Genomic DNA, 8,704 nt, shown 5'->3' on the forward strand with positions numbered 1-8,704 from the left:
GTGGTGTCACCGATGGTGTCATTGGGTTGAATTTGGGCGGGTCAACCTTGAGAAAACACTTTGTTTAAACAGTACATATGATTTGAGCCTCTGTCAGCACTTGATCTTTATCAAGTGGTTATATTTGAATGGAAAGCAGCAGCTCCTCTGTCTATTTGGAGCTGTTAGAATATGTATCTGATGCTGAAGCCTTGACACACTTGAGCTCATCAAACCTCACAACCAGGTCAGAACCATGATTCACATCTTCCTAAAGTTGATTCGGAGGGATTCTGAGGTTATCTGTCCTTAGGCCTTGCAGCTGTAATCAGTCCCTTAATCTTTGCTGCTCTTCCTGCTCAACCTCCTTTTTAGTCACTTTGTCCGTCCATCCATCTCTGCTGTTCTGTCCGTCTGGCTGTCACTGTGTGACGATAATAACCTATTTTATATCCCTGTGGTTTCATTTCTGGTGGAGACTGGCCAGGGTCGCCTTTCTGTCCCTGGTCACATTCATCAGCGTCAGACCCTTATTGGGTTGTGGCGCAACCTTCTTTATGGCCAGGATGAGTTGGGCTATTTGTTTCCCCCCTTGGAGCCCTCTCTGCGGCCTAGTGAAACTCAGCAGAAAAACCAGCCTCTGAATTTAATGGGCTCCAAAGACTAGCTGCTGCAACACACCAAACAATGTCCAGTCAGACTGTGGATACAAGGGCTACTGACCAACATACAGATTCACACATTAAGCTTGCATCAGGCAGCATACAGTACAAAGGTCCTAGGTTACACCCCACAATCAGACTCTACTACTTATAACTCTTTGGTTTACTACCAGTACTTTGTTAAATTTTCAACAATCTGTGAAACACCGGAAGCAAGATCATTTTAGAACAAACTCTCAGAATCGATACAACTGAGACACTTAGATTTATATAGCTTGTCTTCTAAAAGACGCAGCGTGGCTGATTATGAGGAAGGACCTCGCTTGACAGGGGCCAAAGAGACCGCATCAGGTGTCATTAAGATATTGCCTTATCAAATAGGATTATGGGACATGTTTGTGTGTGGGAGGGGCCGAAGGGACGTAAAAGGTTTAATTTCTCTGGGTCGGTGCTGGGGTTGTCCAAAAGTGCATCACCCAGCTAGGGGCTCACCCAAGGACAGGCCACAGCCTCAGCACCCACTCAGCGCTGCAAGAGGATTTAAAAAGCAGCTCCGCCTCCATCCCCCTGGGTCAGTGATTGGATTTTCAGTCTCAGCTCACTGGTTAATTTCCAGATGTTTTTAATTCAGGCAAGCTCCCAGAGCAGAGTCACAAACACATGTGCATTGTCATAGTGATTAGCCTTTTGTGTGTTTTAATTAAAGACACGGAAGGACATTTCTGGTGTTTTCATGCTTTACCCAGAGGAACTGGTCTGTGCAGTAAAGTCGAGCCATACATAATTACTGCAATACAATCAGCATTACACAATAACACTCCTATTTCCTAATGTCATTATTCAGATGCACAGAATCAGCAAGCCATTCAAATATTTGTTGGAAATACAGAGCAGAGCTATAAAGAGTCAAATATTCATTATGTTTCACCTAATGTCCCATTGTAATTCTCTTCTCATGGGAGGAGTGTGATATTCTTTATAAACACATAATGAGGAAATCCTAAGCATTCATTACATCCCTAGTGCTTTCTGTGTTTGCTGTTTTTAATTTGTGAAACCAAATTCATTATTTGGCTCATTAATATCCCAGTTAGAGTACAAATCACACCACAACAGACTGTGTCCCCTTGAGTCTGTGGTCTAAACTTGGATTACTGCAGCTAATTTGGTTAAATGGAGTAAGAATTTACCTTCCTGCTTTGCCCACACTTTCTCCACTCCCCAGCATGTAGAGTACAGTGAGCTGCAGCTTGTGGCTGTCTGAACAAGCCACCACACAAATAGATGTCAAATGCACTTGTGGGAGGCGGGAGTGTTATGAAATTTGCTTAAGTGTGTTAATGGGCTGATTGCAGCAGCCCGCTGGATTTTGCTGGAAGTTGATTGATTAGAGCTGTGGGTTTTCGCCACGCCCGGAGAGCTCAGGGATTTGACGCGGGGATAGGCGCTCGCCAAGTCTGTTACACCGGAATTGATCTTAATTAGATCTGAAAGACCTGCCACAGCAGAATGGTCGCGGCGATTAAAATGAAAAACAGGAGAAATTACTGATCAAATTAATCATGATGTCGGGCTACAGCTGTAGGTCTGGTGTAATTTGCCACTCCAGTGAGTTACATCAGCCCAGGCACGGAGAAGAGAGGCAGTACATACTGATCCATGGCAGCAGGAAGCTTAGGCCAGCGTATCAACTCTCTTATTCCAGTGTCTGTGCCTGGACCCTCCTGACCCTGCTGCGCCATTCAGTGGGGCCCCAACAACTCTCTCTCTCTCACTGGCCCTGATCTAAATAGATGCTTTTAATTGCCTTTTTTCTCCTACAGTATGTCTTTCTCCAGCTGTGTCTGCACTATTTTTCTGCCACTCTTGCCATGGCTGTCTTGTCACCAGCATGTTGTGTGTTCACTAATAGCCTCTGACCTTGGCTCAGTGTCTGGCTGGCTGATTTTCTCGGGGCCTGGCAGAAATGGAGGCGTCCTGTCTTCCTCCTCCGTCAGACTCCTGCTGTCTGTCTCTGGATCTGTCTCTGCTTCCCTTCTCAGTCGTCTCCATTGATCGTCTCCTTGTCAAAGCCCCACACTGGGCCTGTCCACTCTCCATCCACACACTCGTAGGGGTAATTACAACCTGCCTCCTATCCCAGTGCTCCAGAATTTACCACCAAAGCATCCACGGACATCTCTCTTCTTCCCCACTGCACCCTGACATCACAGGACCACAGGGCCTTAGACCCACAAGTGCTGCAATTACCTGCGCCTCTCCTCTATCCTTTTCTCTCTCTCCACCCCTTCTCTGTTCTCACTCTCTCTTACACTCTGTCCTCTCCCCCTGCTCTCCTCTCTACCCCTTGGTTCCTTCACTATTCCTTGGCAATCAGCCTTCATTAGAAGCCTCTGAGGAAAACCCATCGTCACCAGGGTCAGCAGCTGCCAACCACAACGGCCTTTCAGAGACCAGGCTGCCTGCTCTCCCCATCTCTTCTCACCTCCTCAACACACACACACACACACACACATTCGCTTCACCATCCTCCTCAAGTCTCAGGCCCATCTCTGCTGCTTTTGTCTCCAGCTGAGGCCCCTTCAGACACTCATGTCACTGTTTTCCGCTGCAGTGCGCTTTTACTTATGTCAACCGCTGTTAAAGTCACCACTGTCCAATTTGCTCCAAATGTCTCTTTTTTATGAGCTGTGAGTATTTCTCCCATTATATTAACATGTGTCTTAAATCAACCTTGCACATCGATTAATGGATTTTCCAGATCAGCTCCATGTCTGTTCAGTTTAGGACTGCCATCTTTCTACAGTGTATTAAGTCAAAATTAAAATGACATGGTCAAATGTGGACCCAATGGCTCATACTGTGGCTTGTCAATGAAACTGGCAACACTTATGTTGAGGGAAGAGTCTGTTATCTGTCACATATCTAATAACTCAACAGTAGTGTCTGTGATTTGTAAAAAGACTGAAGGTGACTCATAGGGATATAATTTTGCACGTTTTTTAGCAGGTTTCTTGCTAAAACTACCATGCACAGATTATTTGTTATTTGTTTTGTTTTTTTAAATTTTAAATTCAAGTGTAGTATTTCATCACATTTTCAAAGTCAAACCACTGCATGTTAATCAGGAATTTATTATGAAAAAGCCACAAATCTATATTTATTGATTTCTTTAATTTGAATAAAGTGCAGGGCAGTTCTGTAGCTACCAGTGAGGACACTGAATTCATGTCATTCTGATTCAGGTATTATTAAAAACCAAATAGCTTGTGCTCTGACTGTTTAGTTTAAAATTTTTAAATAAAATACATGGATATTTTTTCTAATAATAATAATCCCTCACAGGTGAAGGTTTTTAAAAGCTGTCAGATCCTCATGTTAGGATAATGAACCTGGCACACCAAAATATATACACAGTTAATTAGGTAATTAAATAAATGTGGAAAAAGAAAAGTGTATAGTTAAAAATGTTTGTGTGGTGCAGAATATGTGCTCAGACAAATTCTGGCAAACTCGTGTTCTTGCATTTTAAACTTCAAGTGTATGTGTATTCTCACGTCTGACCATTATCTGGGATGTCCACCTGTTTTAAAATCACAATTTTCTAGTGAAACATTTACATGTATAAATTATATGTCATGTTTAAATAGTTGTGCTGCTGCTGCTGGTTGTGTGGTTTAGAGCATGAACACCTCAGCTCTCCGCTCAGCCTAGCCTCTTATTAATGCACAGGAGATCCCGCTCTTAAGAAGGCAGAAAATTGCCTTACATAACAAGGGCTCCACAATTTAGAAATACAAATGTGCACTGTTGACTGAAGCAGAAAATAAGACTGTAGCCCATCAACAGCACCACATTTCATATGAATAATTATAAAGCATGGAGCTAGATGAGGAAAACAACCTGACCATGACAGCTCTACTACTTTTATTTACTTCAAATGAGGGATTAGGCAGGAAGAAATCTACAGACCTAAGGACCAACGATGAGCCCTGAATTTCTAAATAAGGAAGAAGTGTAATTTATCAAATTTGAGGAGGATCATCAGGAAAACTGCGAAGGCACTTTCACATTTCAAATTATGCCTACATTGTGCCTTGCACTAACTTTTTGGCTTTTCCGGTTTTGTTGGGCTTTCAGACTTCACCAAGTTGATATTTCTTTTGCTTTTTGAGGTCTGTGATTCTTCTAAACCTGGCCCCAGTATTCTCATGGTGGGCAGAGGGCTTCCAGCTCAGACACCTAACAGAAAGGCGCAGCTCCCTGATCAGCCCACATGCACATTGGGGGCAACACGCATTAGACGCCCACAAGGGAGCCTTCTGATGGAGCACCAAGCCAGGGCTCACCTAACAGTGGATAAGGAATAGCGTTTCTTTAATTATGAGGCGGGGTTGTGACATTGAGTTCCCCCCTTCCTCCTCCAGCAGTCTCCCAGACACTCTCTAAGTGCTCCGCTCCGCTGAGGAGGCCAGTCCCCCCGTGGGGTGCGATTCCACTGCCTGTAATTTCTGATGCCCATTAGTGACCGCAAACAGAGCACCAGGCTCACACAAGGAATACAGCCGCACAATGCTGCCACACTGTAAAAAGACCTTTTTAATGCAGTGTTATTGCATTATGCCCTCCTCATAGACCAAGTCAAAAATCCCATTTGTGGTCCCTGCAGAATATTATCAGAAATTCTTCTCCACTGTGTTTTCAGTTGTGGTTATCTGAGGGTAGATTTGGTATATATTTTGCAATGTATAGTGGAATTCCTCTAAAGAGCACGGTGCTGCCCTTTGTTGTTATAAGGAGCATTTTAAATTTTTATTTTTGTCTGGTGGGTGATTTTATCCCCTTTCTCATTAGGAGTGGGAATGTGCAATTGATGGTTTTGTAAATAGACTCGACTACAATGGAAGAACAGTGCATTTTCTTAAGTCAGCTCCTCAAAGAGGGGAGCCTCGGAAGTCAGCTTGAGTAATCAATACAAATACGGCTGTAAATGTCATCAATTCATCTCTCCACTTATGCTGATTTAGCATGTGCCAACAACTGTGTATATTTGGGCGAAAAAGAGAGAGAGTAAAGCAGAGAGACGTAGAGGGAGGGAGTGAGCCGGATTTATCGATCAAGGGTGACCACATCTTAGCCACAGAGCCCCTCTCTCGTGATTAATCTTAGGGCTTGGAGTTGGCCAATGACACATGACAGGCCTCCCCCTCAAACTCTTCCATTTCTCTTCATTACTGGCTGTATTTTTGGACACCACAGTGGAGAGTAATCATTTACCTTTATTGTGTTTATAAAGCTGCGGTATGGATGACCCTTCCTATATTGAATTGAGGACATCAAAAGATCACTGGACATTGATTAGAAGGATATTAAAGTCATTCAAATGCTTTATTTATATGTCAAACAACAGCAGAGTGAAAAGAGATGCCATTTCTCCCTAAACGAAAACGAATGGCTTGTAGTTGGTGCAGTTGAAATAAAATTTAAAATCAAGAAAAATGTTTTATTACATATTGAATATTTCAGGTAATTGTCATTTAAAGGCTGGGAAGAGTCTTTTGATAATACACCTAACTAATAGTGTGCATAATGTCTTTATAGTCTGACCTTTCTGACTCTAATGATTTTATTTTTCATTTTCTTGCAGCGACTAAAAAAATGTATCCAGGTATTCGCTTTAAAGTCACAGCCACAGCAGCAGTAGATTTACTGCAACGCTGGTTTAATGCTGCAGTGATTTCCAACCCGACACTAGTATGGTACAGAAATAACTGCACCAAATATGTCACATCATGAGCTGATGTGGTCAGCACTTTCCTGTAGATACTTAATCACCAAGTAGTTTCAAATTTAATACATCTGGAAACAGATAAATATAATAGATCATTTCTTAGGAAGAGAAATAGTGTGAGAGGAATCTGGTATAACTTATATTTTTACCGGAGCTTCCCTAATCAGAGGAAATATACTGCTGCTGTGACCGAACCTCTGCGCTTCACATTTATCAACAAATGGGTTAGAACAGATTTTATGTAATGATTAAAGCTGCTGTTAATTTCACATGAAGGTAAAGAGTGAGGAGATTGACGGCCATTGGCCGACACTCCATCATTCCTTTATAGTTAGTATAAACGTTTTCACCACTCTTTTCCTCCTTCATTTGCATTTTACCTCATTAGATGTGGCTATTTCTGAAACTGCCTGTGAGATCCGTTTCTTAGAGCTAATGCATTTTATTTGATCAGACAAACCTCCTTGGTTAACTGGTGTCATTCTGGTGTTTCATATGACATCACTCCATTAGCACCCACCATGTCTCCTCAGCCGCATGTCCGCACCCGCTGCCACCACCATCCGTCCACTGCCTTAAGCAATTACAATGTCCAACTGTCACCGGATGCAGCGTTATTGTATTTTGCTGGCTGTTATCTGCCCCAGTTGTTCTATCCGTCTTTCACTTCCAAATATTTTTCCTCAAGAATGGTTCTTTTCTGGGGGATTATTTTTCACAACGGCTGAACCAAAGGCCCAGTGGTGAGCAATAGTTGGCACTCAGAGGGCTCAGAGTGCACAACCACAGTGCGAGGCCCTGCCAGCCAAGGGAACAGAGGTGTTTTTGAGGCCCTAATGGCATTTTGATGTTCATAAGTACAGCAGATGTGAGAGAGGGGAGTCAGGGAGGTGGGGTACAAGGAGGAGGAGGAGGGTCAGCGGAGGACTGTCAGCAGAAGACTAGCAGAGTCCTGACAGACAGAGAACGTGTTTTCTCATGTCACAGCTGATTACATTCACTCCGGAGTGGGAAAAGAACAGGGAAGGGACAGAGATGTGGGACTGGGATGAATGAGGGAAACTTCCATGTTGTTCCAGAGATAAAGGACATTCTTCCAGGTCAGAAATAAAAGTGCAAGTGACTGTTAATTTAGTCGGTTTGGTCCACTTTCACCCACTGTTGGCTGACCGATGGCAAATAAAGCGTGAAGACTTGATACATATCTTACATTTTGTCAAAAAACATCTTCTGTCACTTTTACTTCTACTTATAATTAGTCTGAGAGCCATTTTGAAAAGATAAAGTTTCTAGTTTCAGTCACTTTCTAGACAAAAGTTTACATATACAGTAGTTGCTTTCCTTGTCACTTAAAAACATCACTGACCACTTATTTGTTAAATCATTCTCTATGGTTTTATATTCTCATAGTTTTCTCTGATACATCAGATAAATGCTTGATTCTGTTGTTGAATCAAAGATGAGCAGAAAATAAGTTTTACACACCACTGAAGCCCAGTGACAACATATCTGCCAGCCTCTGGTGTTTGCACCACTTTGTCCATTTATCTCTGCTCTTTTTGTGTGTGTGTGTCCTGTGCAGGCCCAGAAAAAGCAATTAAGTTTAAAACAGCCACGTGAAAAGAGCAAAACGGAGAATAAACTCCAGCTAGTTTGTGTCAGACAATTTTAGCCTCCAGGGGTCTCTCCACGGTTTACGTGGACCCTATTTTTCCCTCTATTCCTGAGATTACACGGGTTGCTGCACCAGGTGACCCTCATGGTCAAACAGGCGACAGAGAGCCTGGTAGAGTTTACTGTAGATTCTCCCCCCTTTAAGGCTGCATTTTTAACAATTTGCAGGCTTTTTCCTCATGTCAGAGACATTTATTTTGTGTTTGTTGATCCCTGTGTAGCCCTGTATATCTGGCTATAATAAACTGTGATAGTGCAGAGAGTGGTCGCAGTTGTGGTGACTTAAAGGTGACAAGATGATGTCACATGATATAATGGAGGCTTTGGCAGTACTAAAGTTTTCAGCTATACAACATGATTTGATTTGATTTATTCTTTCAAGCATGTAAAGACAGTTGATATGTCAACACATAATTTTACACATATCCAACAAATGCTAATCCAATATCAATTTGCTTATACCTAGTACATGCTTGAATGGAGTAGGAAGAAGTCAGACTTATCCAGTCCTACCCCATGACATCATCTTACCATCATTGGTTTGCAAGCAGTAAATGATTCACTTCTACACACACACATATTATACTAAAAAAAGAAT

At 42.5% G+C, this 8,704-nt stretch overlaps 1 protein-coding gene across 3 annotated transcripts in view; it reads left to right on the forward strand.

Moving 5' to 3' along the window:
- The window catches only part of pou6f2 (POU class 6 homeobox 2), a 77,970-nt gene that overhangs the window by 45,357 nt on the left and 23,909 nt on the right, over window positions 1-8,704 (forward strand). The gene's annotated exons all lie outside the window — the stretch shown is intronic.

This window comes from Monopterus albus, unplaced genomic scaffold (genome assembly GCF_001952655.1).
Source record: "Monopterus albus unplaced genomic scaffold, M_albus_1.0 scaffold226.1, whole genome shotgun sequence".
In the NCBI taxonomy this organism is placed as follows: domain Eukaryota; kingdom Metazoa; phylum Chordata; class Actinopteri; order Synbranchiformes; family Synbranchidae; genus Monopterus; species Monopterus albus.